This window comes from Cibotium barometz, chromosome 27, assembly GCF_041138505.1.
Source record: "Cibotium barometz isolate CiBa-2024 chromosome 27, ASM4113850v1, whole genome shotgun sequence".
Taxonomy (NCBI): domain Eukaryota; kingdom Viridiplantae; phylum Streptophyta; class Polypodiopsida; order Cyatheales; family Cibotiaceae; genus Cibotium; species Cibotium barometz.
Genome location: NC_141072.1, coordinates 55,675,635 through 55,691,479, shown reverse-complemented (window position 1 = coordinate 55,691,479; position 15,845 = coordinate 55,675,635).

Below are 15,845 nucleotides of genomic sequence, written 5' to 3'. Positions count from 1 at the left end.
TAAGATAACTCACATTTGCGCATCTCCTCCATCCATGCCACAACGCGATGATTGCTATCCCACACATAAAACATCTTCTTTGACAAGAATGTCACTCTGTGTCCTTGATCATATCCTCGAACTCCTTGTTTTTCATTTGCTATATATCATCCCATCTACTAATATCATCATGTGATACTTCTCTAACATGATTATGGGATGAGGAGATGGAGCAAATGAATCTGCACCTATCGACAACATAGCCATTTATATAGAATTCCCTTGCAAACATCTTGGACCTAAATTGCACTCTCCTTATATGGAGGGGTTAGGCACAAGTCTATACAAGGGAATAGGTGGTAAAGGAGTAGATCTTTTCACCTGCAATGTACATAAAGAGTTTGTGCTTGCTACTGAAAACAAGACCTTTTTGCAAGAATAATTTTAATGTGAATAACACTTACCTTTAATCTATTTAGGCTATCTTGTAGAAGTTCAAGCTACACACGAGTTGCATGTGTAACCATGAAGTTCTCCTCATTCTCACCTTCTTTCTCAATACCCTCTTTTGCCTCTTCTACTTCCTTTGTTTCTTTCATAGATTTTGAAGATGCACCTTTTTTCTTTAGATAAGAGAGAGGGGGGGAGAGAGAGAGGGAGTCACCCCTTCCTTAAGGCGATCGTCGCCCTACCAAGGGTGACCCTCGACCAATTGCCCTTACTAAGGGCGACGATCATCGCCACCCTTACTAAGGGCGATGTTTCCTTTTTTAAAGGCAACTAGTCATCACCCTTTGCCTTTACTAAGGGTGATAGATGTCCTTAGTAAGGGCGACCCTGGTTTCCCTTAGTAAGGGTGACCCTGGGTGACGGTCGCCCTTTATAAATGTTAACCCTTGCCCTTTATCAGAGTTAACCCTTCAGAGAACTCTATTGCGTGGATGCCGACAACCACATCATTTTCACCACCTTTGGGCAACATGCGCGAGAATGTGTGAAATTCCCTTGAAAACCATGTTTTGTATATTTTACGTGTGCGCTCGCCGCTTGTATATTAAAGGAGCACCATGGGATTTTAGGTAGAGAGTGTAACCCTTTCCATAGACCTCTATGGCATTGATGCTTGGCCACCACATTATTTTCACCACCTTTGGGCCACATGCACTGGAATGTGTGGAATTCACTTGAAAACCATGTGTGGAATGTGTGGAATTCACTTGAAAACCATGTTTTGTATATTTTACGTATGTGCTCATAGCTTATATATTAAAGGTGCACCATGGGATTTGAGGTGGAGAGTGCTAGCTTTAAAATAGGTATTTAAACTAGCTAGGGTAGCCAAATGAGCCCGAGGACCAGACTTTTGGCTTTGGCTGCCCAAGACTGTGAACCTTAGAGGTCACCTACAAAACCTAAAATGTAACTCTCATGACTCATTCTTTTATGCTAATTTAATGCAGTGCTCTTCTTCTCTATCTACTATCTTATGCCATTGCTTGCTTTCTTGTGTGAGCTCTTATGTGTGCTTGCTTGCTTGAATATGAGAGAGTGAGTGTGAGAGGGTCGATAGAGTGCAACCACGGTAGTGGAGTGGAGATTTGGAGTGCGGTTGCACGGCAACATCGTCTCCTATGAGAATCCCAAGCACAAGTATTCACGAGGTGAGTGACACACCTTGCCCATGTAATTAAGCTAGGTCATGGAAGATTGGCTTCTTAGTTCAGCTATTTTATGCTTCCAATTGTGTTTGGGCAAAGCCCCACGACATTGGTTTGTTTCTACACTCTTTCTATGGTGCAAGGGCCTTCCATATATGGCATCGCTTGGAGAATAGCCCCATCACATAGCCACAATGCATTTTGAATGCATGTGTGCGTATGGTTGATTTCTCTTATATTTATGTTTCATATTTTTTTTTTCAAGAATGGTAAAAATACAATTATGAAAATCTGTCCATTTTGTTGCATTGTTGTTGAAATCTTAAGGAATTTATGTTCAATTTCTATAATTTTTATATGTTTTTCAACTTTTGCATGTTTTTCAATTTCTATAATTTTTGCATTTTCAATGAGTTTTGTAATTTATGCATTTAGGTTAACTCTACTCCAACTTATCATTTACAAGTTCAATCAATTGAACATGAAATTGAAAGAATTGGGTTAAATAGACCATAAAATCGATTTCCTAGCATAGTATTTATCCCAATTTTAACTCCTTACGTGGAGATATCGAGATAAAAACAAAAATTAGGGGAGGATATGTAACATAGAAATTTCTGTGTTTTTTATACATTTTGCGTTTTCGCATTAGTGTAATTAATGCTAGTTAATTATGCTTAATCCTCTCTTTAATATGGGGCATCTTGTCTAGCTGTTTGTATTTAATGCGTGTAGGCTTTCAGGCCACTACACTAAAAAGTCCAAAAGCTTGTCAATACCCATTTTCAGCTATTTTTGAGTGGTTGGATGCATTAAATGCACGTAGGTCCAAGTCAAAGATTCGGGAGTACTCTTTTGTGGGGTGAGTAAATGTAAAACGTAAATCGTGAATAAAAAACCATAAAAACTAAAAATAAAGTAAAAAACATTAAAAAATAAAAATGTTAAAAATAAAAAAGAAAAAAGGTCCAAAAGTTAAAAAAAAGATTTTTTTGAAAAGTGCACACATAAGTTTGCCTAATATATGTTTTAGGCTGTTACAATCGTGTTGATATAGCTTGTGTAATACCCCAAAAATTTGTATTTTTACATAAGGAGCTTCCTTGAAACACCAGAAACGTGTTTCAGAAAAACTTTGGATAATCTAAAAAAATTTCAAGAAAAAAAAGACTCTAAATATTATCAAACTTGTCCGCGGCATCCGTAGGGCCTTCAAACACTCCAATTCACATGCACCTACTGTGGTCTAGGCATGCATTATTTAGACAATAGTGCATCTATCGAGCTACATGCATTCCAACCGATACCAGGCTCAAGACTTCGGTCGGAACCCTATTTGTAAGATTCCTCCCCAGCCCCTCAAGATGTCCAGTTTCTTCCCCTGTAATCGATCCCCTTTTCAGAATAATAAAAGATCTTGTTTATACCTGTTTTGGCCTAGAGAGAGAAAATATTCTAGAGAGAGATAACTCAAATTTTAGATATCTTTGGATGGAAAAATATCCTTTCTTATTAAACTAAATTTCCCTGAAATAGAAATTCAAAAAGAACTTTCCAATGTGCAATTGGAATAAATTGAAAATAGGTAAAAAGGACCTTATCTTGAGGGTCCAGATTTTTTGAAAATTTTTAAGGTTCCTATGGACCAATAAGATTAATCCAAATGTAGGGAGGAGGAGATAAATTGAAGAATAAAAGAAAATCTCCCAAAAATGAGTAAATACTCACATAAGATGAAGAGTTGACTAAGGATAAGGTTTATTAGTTAAAAAAGAAGAGATATTTAGAGGAAATGATGCATTTTTGACACCTTAGTGTGGGGAATACCTCTCATGAGGGAAGCGCCTATTTCACATGTGTGGATGAGTTTTAAACTCATGAATAATGAGATATTTTCATCTCTCCTCTCTCCTGTTTCACAACTAGATCCAAAAAGTAAGCTAAACTGACCAAAAAGTGACCAAACTGATCTGGAAAATTCTAGAATCAGTTTGCTTGGTTAGAGGCTCACTTTTTCCTATAAATAAAAGCCTCCCCCCCTTTGTAAAAGCTTAATGGTGTTTATGCACTGTTACTCTGGTTCTATCTCCTGAGCCATTTAACATTGAATTTCTTGATAATTCAATTGTTTTTGGCCTAATCCTCTCCAAGTGAATTTGGTAGCCACTCTTGATGCAAACAAGAGTAGAACCCTCAATCCCTCAAGCCAAAGGAAAGCTTACAAGCTCCATGTAAGCTTAATTCTTACTTATTGTGAATTTTTAAATCTATGGTTTTCTCAAATTTTATGCTTTGTAAATGTTAAATTAAAATCTGATGCTATGCCTTGATGGAAAGGCCACCCCCTTCTCTTCTTTACAATTCAACCCTTCTCAATCCTAGAAAGTTTAATTAAAAGATTGATTAAAATCTTTTCATTGTTTACTCTCTTGAATTTTAAAAAATGGAGTAGATTAGAGATATTAGAATTCAAATTGGATTAATTCAAGTCATAAATTGAATGATAAAATTAAGAAATGGTTAGCTATACAAAGGAGGTTATGGCAAAATTTTCTTAAATTTTGTGGAACTAAAGTTTATCATTAGGTTATTCCAAAAGAGTAATTCCCTCCGTTTGTGCATTCTAAAAGATTATTTTTATTTCAAAAGTGTCATTCTCATTAAAATTGAATTTATGCATAGGAAGATGCATAAAAGATTTATTTTCATTTCAAAAGTGTCATTCTCAGTAAAATTGAATTTATGCATAAGAAGATGCATAAAAGATTTATTTTCATTTCAAAAGTGTCATTCTCATTAAAATTGAATTTATGCATAGGAAGATGCATAAAAGATTTATTTTCATTTCAAAAGTGTCATTCTCATTAAAATTGAATTTATGCATAGAAAGATGCATACAAGATTTATTTTTATTTCAAAAGAGTTATTCTCATTAAAATTGAATTTATGCATAAAAGTGTTATTTTCCTTTAAATTGAATTATGCATAAATAGATACGTAAAGAATCTTTATATAAAATATTAGAATCCTCTTAAATTCTATGTTTAAATTCTGTGAATAGAAGTGATGAGAATATGAGGCGAATAGATGTGATGAGATAAGATGTGAATCAGATGATGATTGAATGGATGGATGTGATGTGAATAGAGATGATGAGAATGTGATGTGAATTAGATAGATGCGAATGGATGGATGGATGTGATGTGAATTAGATAGATTTGAATGGATGGATGGATGTGATGTGAATTAGATAGATGTGAATGAATGGATGGATGGGTGTGATGTGAATAGAGGTGATGAGATGAGAGGTAAATAGATGTGATGTGAATTAGATAGATGTGAATGGATGGATGGGTGTGATGTGAATAGAGGTGATGAGATGAGAGGTAAATAGATGTGATGAGATGTGATGTGAATTAGATAGATGTGAATGGATGGATGGATGTGATGTGAATAGAGGTGATGAGATGTGAGGTGAATAGATGTGAGATGTGATGTGAATCAGATAGATGGGAAAGAATGAATGGATGGATGTGATGTGAATAGAGATGATAAGAATGTGAGGTGAATAGATGTGATGTGAATTAGATAGATGGGAATGAATGGATGGATGGATGTGATGTGAATAGAGGTGATGAGATGTGAGGTGAATAGATGTGATGAGATGTGATGTGAATCAGAAAAATGTGAATGAATGGGTGAGATGTGATGTCATGTGAATCAGAATGTAAATGAAAGATATGGGATGTGAGTGAATGTGTATGTGAAGAATGGATGTGAATGAGTATGTGAAAGAATGGATAAGGATGTGTATGTGAAGAATGGATATGAATGAGTATGTGAAAGAATGGATGGGAATGTGTATGAGAAGAATGGATATGAATGAGTATGTGAAAGAATGGATGTGGATGTATGTGAAAGAATGGATGTGGATGTATGTGAAAGAATGGATATACAGTGTGTATGTGAAAGAATATGATGTGATGTAAAGACATGAGATGTGACATGAATATATATGGATGTGAAGTGATAGATATGAATGTATGGATAGATGCAAGTAGTCGTACATGTGAACGATTGGATGGATGTGGATGAATGAGATGAGATGTGTATGAATGAGATATGATGTGGATAGAATTGATGTGATATAATGGTGATGAATGTGATGGATATGAATGAAAGAGAATGTGATGGAACGATTGAATTGATGTGATATGAATGGTGATGAGAATGAATGTGATGGATATGAATGAAAGAGAATGTGATGGATATGAATGAATGTGATGTGATGGGATGTGAATCGGGATAGATGTGAATGAATGAGATGTGAGGTAAAATGAATGAGATGTGATGTGAGTGAATGTGATGTGGTCTGAATGGATGAGATGTGAATGAATGTGATGTGGATATGGGCAGATGCGAGTGGATGGATATGAATGAATGTGATGTGAATGAATGAGTTGTGAGGTAAAATGAATGAGATGTGATGTGAGTGAATGTGATGTGGTCTGAATGGATGAGATGTGGATACGGGTAGATGCGAGTGGATGAGATCTGATGAGGATAAATTGAGGAAAGATGTGATGAGATGAAAATGATGTGATTGGATGAGAATAAGAATACTTATGAAATGGTTGTAGAATTAATTAATGTGGTTTGATGTGGAGCAATGTGGAAAGACAAAAGTTCGTTATAGAAACTGTATTTTTGAACTGTTTTTAAATGACTATTTTATGTCAAGAATGCTAGAGAAGCATTTTGACCGTCTTGTGAATGAGGTTGTAAGACCTAATCTGATAAAGTTGCAACAGCTGACAGAGAGTCATTAGAGGACGTCTCGCGTAGCAAGATCGGCCGAGGTCTTGACTAGCCTTGGTTCGATTAAAATGGTGAGCTTCTGGTATGGTGGATGAGGGACCAAGGAAGCGGCCTATGAGTGAAGCGCTAGGTCACCTGCGAAGGATCCTAGAGGGTGTTGACCATACGATGCTCATGCTCTGGGTCACCAACGATACCCACACGTGCGTCGTGGAAGATATTGGACTTTGTTGCCATATATATATATAGGCAGTGATGTGTGTGAACACACTTAGGACCGTCGGGGCACTTTTTCCCTCTTTAGGAGGTTTTTTCCCCCGGCTTGTATATACGCCCATCCTTCTAGGGCTAACTCATCTTTTGTACATTGACACAATCTAATACACTTTGTGTTGTGTGCAATCTTGCTCCTTCTTCTCCAAGCTTTGTGTGCTTTCTTGCAACCCTAATTCCAACAATTGGTATCAGAGCAGGCATCGGCTCCCAGGGCTACCTCCGACTCACGTTCTCCGATTGAGGTGAGTTTTCACGAGCACTTGCAGGTCCCTAAACTCTGCATCTGAGGTCGTTTCGGGCTCCGTTTTTGCATTTCAAGTTCTGCACAGGTGTTTTCGTCATTTTCTACAGAAATTTCGATAGTGCAGTTTTCTGCAAACAGGCATACGTGTTCTATTGTGGACCGTGCTACATAGCACAAGTTGTCTTCTATTCAGTCTTTGCTTCATTACAGGTAGCTTTTGCATCAATTTTCAGTCAGTGGCTATGGCTGATAACAGTAATGATGTATTTCGCATGTTGTCTGCTGTGAAGACAAACTGGATGGAGACAGCAACTACCCACTTTGGGCATACATGATGCAGCATGTTTTGGTTGCAAAAGGAGTGTGGAACATTGTGCAAGGTACGGATGTACGTCCAGGTTCTGTGGATGTAGGATCTGTTGAGGATGTTGTAGGTTCTAGCAGCTCTACTGTTGCTGCTGTTTTATCCACTGCTGAACAAGCTCGTTGGGATGGTAAAGATGCGCAGGCTCATGCCTTGATTGCACTTTCTGTCAAACGTAACATCACCCCACATATTCGTTCAGCTAAAACAGAAAAACAGGCTTGGGATATTCTAGCTGGTTTGTATGCAGGTCGTAACGAGGCAAAAATCGCTTACGTGCGTAAAGAGCTAGAATTGAAGATTATGCAAGAAGATGATGACATGAATGTTTTTCTTGCTGAGATTAAAGATCTCAAAGAACAGTTGATTTCTGCAGGTGAGATTATTCTTGATCATTCTCTTATGCAGACTGTTCTTGATGCTTTACCTGAGACATATCAGACTTTTGCTTCCACGTGGAGACTTCTTAATGAGGACAGACCTGATGTTGTCAAGTATGATACTTTAGTCAACAAGCTCTTGCAAGAAGCACAGTCCAGGCAAAATAGGGCCAGGCAGCGTGCAGTTGATCAAGCATTTATTGCTACTCAGCAGCAGAGAAGAAGTGGTAAGGCAGCTCCTTCCACTGTTTCTTCTCCTATTAGTAGGTCTACAACTTCTTCTCCTTCCACAGGTAGCAACAATAAGTCTGAGAAGGCTCTTGATAAAGGCAAGAAAAAGACCAGGTGCAACTATTGTAAGGCAAATGATCATGTCATTAAGAATTGTCCTAAGCTAAAGGCTAAAGAGGCAAAGAAGAAAGAGTCAAATGCAGCGACAATAGCGGATGCTTCTACAAATGCAGATTCTATAAATGTTGTGCAGGATACAGAATGGGCGTTTAGCATGTATTGCCAGTATGACCCATCTGTACATGATGCATGCTTGGCAGTTTTTGTTGACTCTCATGTATGGTATTTTGACAGTGGTGCTACAAAGCACATTACCTCACATCGTGATATGTTCACTTCTCTTGAGGCTGTCCCTAATGGGAATACTGTCACATGTGCCAATAATGCTTCTTACCCAGTGAAGGGCATTGGTAAAATTATGCTTACTGCTGCAAATGGCAGCGCTTTCACACTTTTAGATGCTTTGTATGTGCCAGGGATAAAGAAGAATCTATTGTCTGTCTCTGCGTTTGCTAGACTTGGACTTGTAGTCAAATTTGTGGATGACAGATGTACTGTTCATGATTTGACTTCTGGTGATACGATTATTGTATCTGGCACCTTGTTTCGTGGGCTATATAGGCTCAATTCTTATGACAAGTGTGTGGAAGATTCAGCAAATGTAGTTTCTGATGAAAAGGCAGTTTCAGATGCAAAACTATGGCATGCTCGTTTTGGTCATCTGAACTTTGCTAGTTTGCTGCGTTTGCAGAAATTTGATATGGTTGCTTCATTTCCCCCTCTTGAGGCACCATTGAAACATGTTTGTGAAGGCTGTATTTTGGGCAAAATGCAGCGTTCTGCGTTTCCAAAGGATGGTTCTGTGCGGGCCACTCGCAAATTGCAGCTTGTACATAGTGATGTATGTGGGCCTATGCAAACTCCGTCATTTGGTAAACACTTGTACTTCGTGACTTTCATTGATGATTACTCAAGGCATGCATGGGTATATCCACTGAAGGCAAAGTTCGAAGTGTTTTTGTGCTTCAAACAGTTTTTTCTTATGGTTGAAAATGTATCCAATTGTACTGTGGGCACCCTCTGTACTGATCGAGGGGGGGAGTACATGTCTAAAGAGTTTGATGCATTTTTGGCTAGTCGTGGGATAAAACACCAATGTACAGTGCCGTATACCCCTCAGCAAAATGGTGTTGCTGAGAGGAAAAACAGGTCACTTATGGAGATGGCACGATGTATGGTCAAGAGCCAAGCTTTGCCACATGTGTTTTGGCTTGAGGCTGTCATGTGTGCTGCATATGTACTCAACAGGTGTCCCACTAAGGCCTTGCAGTCTATTACTCCATACGAAGCTTGGCATGGCAGGAAGCCTTCTATTGGTCACTTGCGTGTCTTTGGTTGCTTGGCCTATGCTTTAGTGCCTATGCAACAACGCAGAAAATCGGATGATAAGGCTGTCAAATGCATTTTTGTTGGTTACAGTGCTGAGAGCAAGGGTTACAGATTGTATCATCCGCAGTCAAAGCGTATCTTGATTAGTCGAGATGTTGTTTTTGTGGAAGATGTTGTGCAGCCTTTGTTATCATGTACCAAAGAGACAGGTGTGAGCTCACGGGATGTATTTGATACATTGTTGCCTCTGTTTACAGGTGGCAATTCAAATGTAAGTCCTAATGAGGCAAATATTCAACCTATGCAGATTTCAAATGACATCATAGATCAGCCTATTTCTGATGCAGATTTACAGGATGTAATTTCTGAGGATAGGGCTGAAAATGAGCAGGCTAGAGGTATGCCTAAATGGCTGGTGCAAACCTTGCGTGATAGTAAAATTGATGCACATATATCTAGTCATACTCGTTCAGGTTTTCAGCATGCCTCTTATGCATCAGATTGTTATTCTTTGGCTGTGTCTAGTATGTGTGAAGAGGAAGAACCTCTTTCATTTGATGAGGCACAAAAATCAGAAAATTGGTTGGCTGCAATGCAAAGTGAATATGATGCTATAATCAAGAATGGTACATGGTCTTTGTGTGATTTGCCTATTGGTAAAAAGGCCATTGGATGTAAGTGGGTTTTTAAGTTGAAACGAAAGCCAGATGGCAGTGTTGATCGCTATAAGACTAGACTTGTTGCAAAGGGTTATGCTCAAGAAAAGGGCATTGATTTTGATGAGACCTTTGCTCCCACTTGTTGTATGACTACCATTCGTAGCATTTGTGCATTGGTAGCTCATAATGGTTGGAATGTACATCAGCTGGACATAAAGACTGCGTTCTTGAATGGAGATTTGCATGAGGAGGTGTATATCGCAGCCTCGTGGTTTTGTTCAAAGAGGGCAGGAAAACAAAGTGTGCAGGTTGAAAAAGGCTTTATATGGTTTAAAGCAAGCTCCATGAGCTTGGTATGAAAAGATACATGCATATTTGACTGCACATGGGTTTCAGAATAGTCCAACAGAAAGCACTTTGTATGTTAAACGTGTGGATGGTGTACATCTAATCATTGCTCTCTATGTCGCGATGACATGCTGCTCACAGGACCAAATGAAAGTCATATTGCTGATTTTAAGGCTGATTTGAATGCCTCTTTTGAGATGTCAGATTTGGGGCATTTGCATCATTATTTGGGGATACAATTTAAGCAGTGTGATGGAGGTATTGCTTTGTGTCAGACAAAGTATATTGAGACATTGTTGCAGAGATTTGGCCTTGAAGAGTGCAAGCCTATTGCTACTCCAATGGAGACAGGTTTGAAGTTGAGTCTTCATGATGCTGGAGATCACTTTGATGTCACACTCTATCAGACAGCTGTTGGTTGCCTCATTTATGTATGCATTACGAGGCCGGACATTCAGTTTGCAGTCTCACAGGTGAGCAGGTTTATGCATAGCCTAGGGTCTCAGCATTGGAAGGCAGTTAAGGGAAGGCAGTTAAATGCATCTTTCACTACTTGAGTGGCACCATACATCTTGGGTTGTTTTATCCCAAGGGGGGATCGTTGCCGCCAAATTTACATGCTTTTTCGGACTCAGATTGGGCTGGTTGCTATGACACAAGAGTGTCCACAAGTGGTTTTTGTTTCATGCTCAGTAGCTCATGCATATCTTGGTTGAGCAAGAAGCAACCTACTGTGGCCACTTCTAGTTGTGAAGCTGAGTACAGGGCAGCTTTCACAACTACGGTTGAGTGTGTGTGGCTCAGACGGCTTATGGCTGACTTGGGTGTTGGTCTGCCACCTCTATCTTCACTGACAGTCAAAGCACATTGGCAGTTGCGAGAAACCTAGTTTTTCATGCTCGCACAAAGCACATTGAGGTGCATTATCACTATGTCAGGGAGAGACTCTCAGCAGGAGAGATCAGCTTAGCCTATGTGCCAACACAGGACAACCTCGCCGATCTTTTTACAAAGGCGCTTCCTCGTGAGAAGTTCGAAGCTTTCCGCAAAGCTTTGGGCTTGCTCCCCTTTGTGGACTGATCTACTTCGGGCATGGCACTCCCCTATACATGAGTGCCAGCTCTCGTTCACACCATCACTCCCAGGGGGGATTTGTTGCCATATATATATATAGGCAGTGATGTGTGTGAACACACTTAGGACCGCCGGGGCACTTTTTCCCTCTTTAGGAGGTTTTTTCCCCCGGCTTGTATATACGCCCATCCTTCTAGGGCTAACTCATCTTTTGTACATTGACACAATCTAATACACTTTGTGTTGTGTGCAATCTTGCTCCTTCTTCTCCAAGCTTTGTGTGCTTTCCTGCAACCCTAATTCCAACAATTGGAACAAGGAGTAAGAGTTGTTTTCTGAATTCGGGCATGGATCTGGTTGATTGACCTTGCTGGTCCTCAACGGATGAGTCCATGGTTCTTTTATATGGATCTGTTGGTTGATCTTGCTGATCTTCAACGAAGATTCCATTTTGATATGTGAATATTGCCGAGTACTATGAGCTAGGAACCATCGAAAAGACCCCTGAGTGGACAGGTGGTGAGCGTTTTGGTTGCCAATGATGCCATAGGTACACTGAGGAATCTTCAACGAAGATTCCATTTTGATATGTGAATATTGTCGAGTACTACGAGCTAGGAACCATCGAAACGACCCCTGAGTGGACAGGTGGTGAGTGTTCTGGTTGCCAATGATGCCATAGGTACACTAAGGAAAGAATGATTGGAAATTAAAATTCAACGAGAAATTTTTGGAGGATTATGGTCAGTAACTATGATTTCATTAAATGATTGTTTTAAAGACAACTGAATCTATGAAAAAGGTAATTTCATATTGGGTGTGTAAGTGGTGTGACTAGTTTTAAGTTTGCATGAATATCTAGCTAGGGGGCCTGGGAACTCTTTTCCTTGGTACCCGAGACAAAACCTAACCAAATTTCTAATTGGATTCCCATCACTACAGTGGTTGGCTAACCCATGGGAATTGGATGGGGTTAGGCTGGACTGATGGATCCCTAAATTGAGACTCAATTCTGTTATCGTACGCTAGATGAAGTAAATCCTAGACAAAAATTGTCCTAAATTGGATGGGGTTAGGCTGGACTGATGGTTGGCTAACCCATGGGAATTGGATGGGGTTAGGCTGGACTGATGGATCCCTAAATTGAGACTCAATTCTGTTATGGTACGCTAGATGAAGTAAATCCCAGACAAAAATTGTCCTATGGAAAAGAATCAATGGCTATGCCTCTCAATGAGGAAAAAAGCATTGGTCTCTATGATCCAAGTGCAATCTTTCCCTGATCTGACTATGGGACTTACGGGTTATTTGGTCAGATCAGTTTAGTTAGTTAAGGTTTTCGACTACGTTAGAGAAAAATTTATCCTGGAGGAATCGCATGAGCTTTCCGAGCAAGGGAAGTTTTTTTGGGTTCGGTTCTGGAAGAACCGATGGATTAGTCTCTTGTCCGGATATCCTTGGGCGAGGCCCCGACGAGTGTGGGACCCTGCCCCACACAAGAAGTGCTACTTGCGCTGCTAGCACCCCTGAATTCGTTGCGTGGTGGGGACAGGGATCTTACACTATTTACAATTTGTACAAGGACTCGCACTAGGGGCTAGTGATACATCATTAGATTTCAAGTCAATGGAAGGATCCCTAGTCCTAAGAAGTGAGAACCCTAACCAAGCATCACCAGTCAAGCTAGCTACCAATCTTTTTGACTGCATAGCTAGCTACCTCACAAATTCGGCCTCAACCGCTACCTCTAAACCAAATCTTACTATAGACAAACCACCGGATGAAGGTGTTTAGGTAAACTCTATAGAGACACATGGTGTACTCTCATCGTTACAAGCAGGGAGTGTTCACGTTGATATCCATGTCCATACAATTCCTGTTACACTTCTTGTAACTGTGACCATGGAATCACCCCCCTACACAAGTGCTTATGCCTAATGGTAGAATATTAGAAGTGTAGGCAATAGAGGCATTGATCTAGGCTGCTAGAGCAAAGGAAGAAGAGAATTTGCAATTGACACAACAATGATTAGCAATGCAAAGTTCAATATGCCCAAAATGAGTCCCAAGCTAGAACTGTGCCCTCCAACAGTCTTGACATAAGTAATAACATGGCTTCTACCTCAAGGAAAGAGCTAGACTTGCTAATCTTGGATCAACATCATTGCTGAGGACCCCATGGAGCTTTATCCAGACTACTATGTAGTCGATGGAAGAGGCGGAGTCAAACCAGTATACCAACTCGCACCGCAATAGGAAGAGGTTGACTCTACTATCAAGAGAATGCCTCTTCAATGCTATCATTGTCAGGGACCACATTGAGTCTCTGAGTATCCCATCAGGAACCAACCAATCACCCAAGTTTCATCTTCCAGCATGCCACCTGCAACCTGTAATCATTGTGGCATAGATCATTGGATCAAAGATTTCCCAATGAAATTGGTGGTTGCAAATCAGTAGAATGGTCCTACCATCACACCTCTCAACATGATTAGAGTAGATGGTCAAACTTAGAGATCAATTATGAGAAATCCTAACCCATCTGTGAATGCAACAACGAGACTCATGGCTCAAACACATCTATTATTGAAAAAAAAAGTAGAAAACCAGGCTACTTTAAGTGGGGTCTAAAAAGAAGAGGGGCCATAGAACACAAAAATGCATAAAAGGGGGGAAAAACAAAGAAAATAGAACGAGTGAACTTGGGAACACTTGACAAACCAGTCTACATGAATGATATTAATGAGGATTCCAATTCAATGGACACACATGCTGGTTTTGAGCAAACTAGAGACACTTAAAACAAAAAATAAGGAGACCAAAAATGAAGGGATGTAGGTCCTCAAGAAACCAAATAAAGAGAAACTTGGTTTATACCCTGACCCTGTAAAGGAATTGGAACAACTTCATGAGCTTAGGGACATGGTCACACATACTCAAAGAGGAGTTAGACCCAAGACCAAAACAAGTAAACATCTCTGACACTGTGCATCCAAATAACCTAAAGCTGATCGTAACCCACAAACCCTTGGATATACCAAGCGTCATCCTTGAGGTCAGTGAGAACTCACCTATCCCAACCATGGATCTCAACTTTTTAGGAGAATTTTTTAGTATGAAAACCTTGATTCCATTCAAGAGGTGGAAATTACAATATCACCCAGCACCTTTATATGGTAAAGAGGTGATGGGTACTCCCTTGAACATCCCTAAATTATTGGAGGTCATGGCTTTTACTGAAACAAAGACAACGATGACTACGTGTTTATTTGCAGATCCCAAACTCTTCAGAGCATTGAAAGCTCTTTTAAATGGACAACTTAACATAGGACTACCACCATTTGTAGAAACCCACAAGACTCAACCTTGCTATAGAATTTTTCCAACTCGAGTCATAGAAGATCTAAGAACCCAAGTAGAGGATGAGTACACCAAATCAATGGTAAAAAATCCATTGAATAAATTGGGTAATACTTTAAAGGCAATGAATCCAATGTATTACTACTAGTCACACTGCCAAGGGAATCACAGTAATGGGAGTCCTTGTTGATGGTGGCATAGGAGTCAATATAATCACCAAAAAATGCTTGAAAAAAATGGTCAAACCCAAGCTTGAAGTTTTAGACACTATGGTTAAAATGGTTGATGGTACTGTTACCAAGCCAATGGGAATGTTATGCAACCTTAAGGTCAAGGTGTTGAAACATCGGGTGAGAAATACATTCATTATGATGGACTTTTCCAAGCAACCTGATTCTTATGAAATGATCTTAGGAAGACCATTTATGCGTGAATATAAAATGGTCCATGATTGGTCCAAAAACCATGTCTCTATAATTTGATGACTCAATCCCTTAGAGTAGACCTCGTGACTATTCATGTACATCCAATCGGTAGTGGTGGAATATTCAACTAGAGATCTGATACTACCATCCATTCAACCCCTTTACAACATTGCTATACTTAGAGAGAAGAGACCAATGTAGGGAAGGACCCACTCTACAAAGATGCTAAAAAACAAGCTATTGAGCCTGAAGATGATCTAAACTAGATACATATGATGGCCACAATCGATACTTGGGGAGCTAGAGGATCTGCATGGGTTATAAAATTGATGGTGAGGAGATCCCAAAGGTCATGCCCCTACGAATAATTCATGCTCTACCTTTTGATATCGAGGGGATTGGTTAGTGAACTTGAGTTCACATGGGATGACTCAAGCTCAAGCACTAATAGTGGTGAGGAGTTTGAAATAGAGACTGAAAGCAACACCAACTCCTTAGTCACCACAAGAAAAACAAAGCCCACAACATCTAAAGAAAATGCAAGGCGTAGCTCTGAATTTGATACAGATTCTCAATCTAA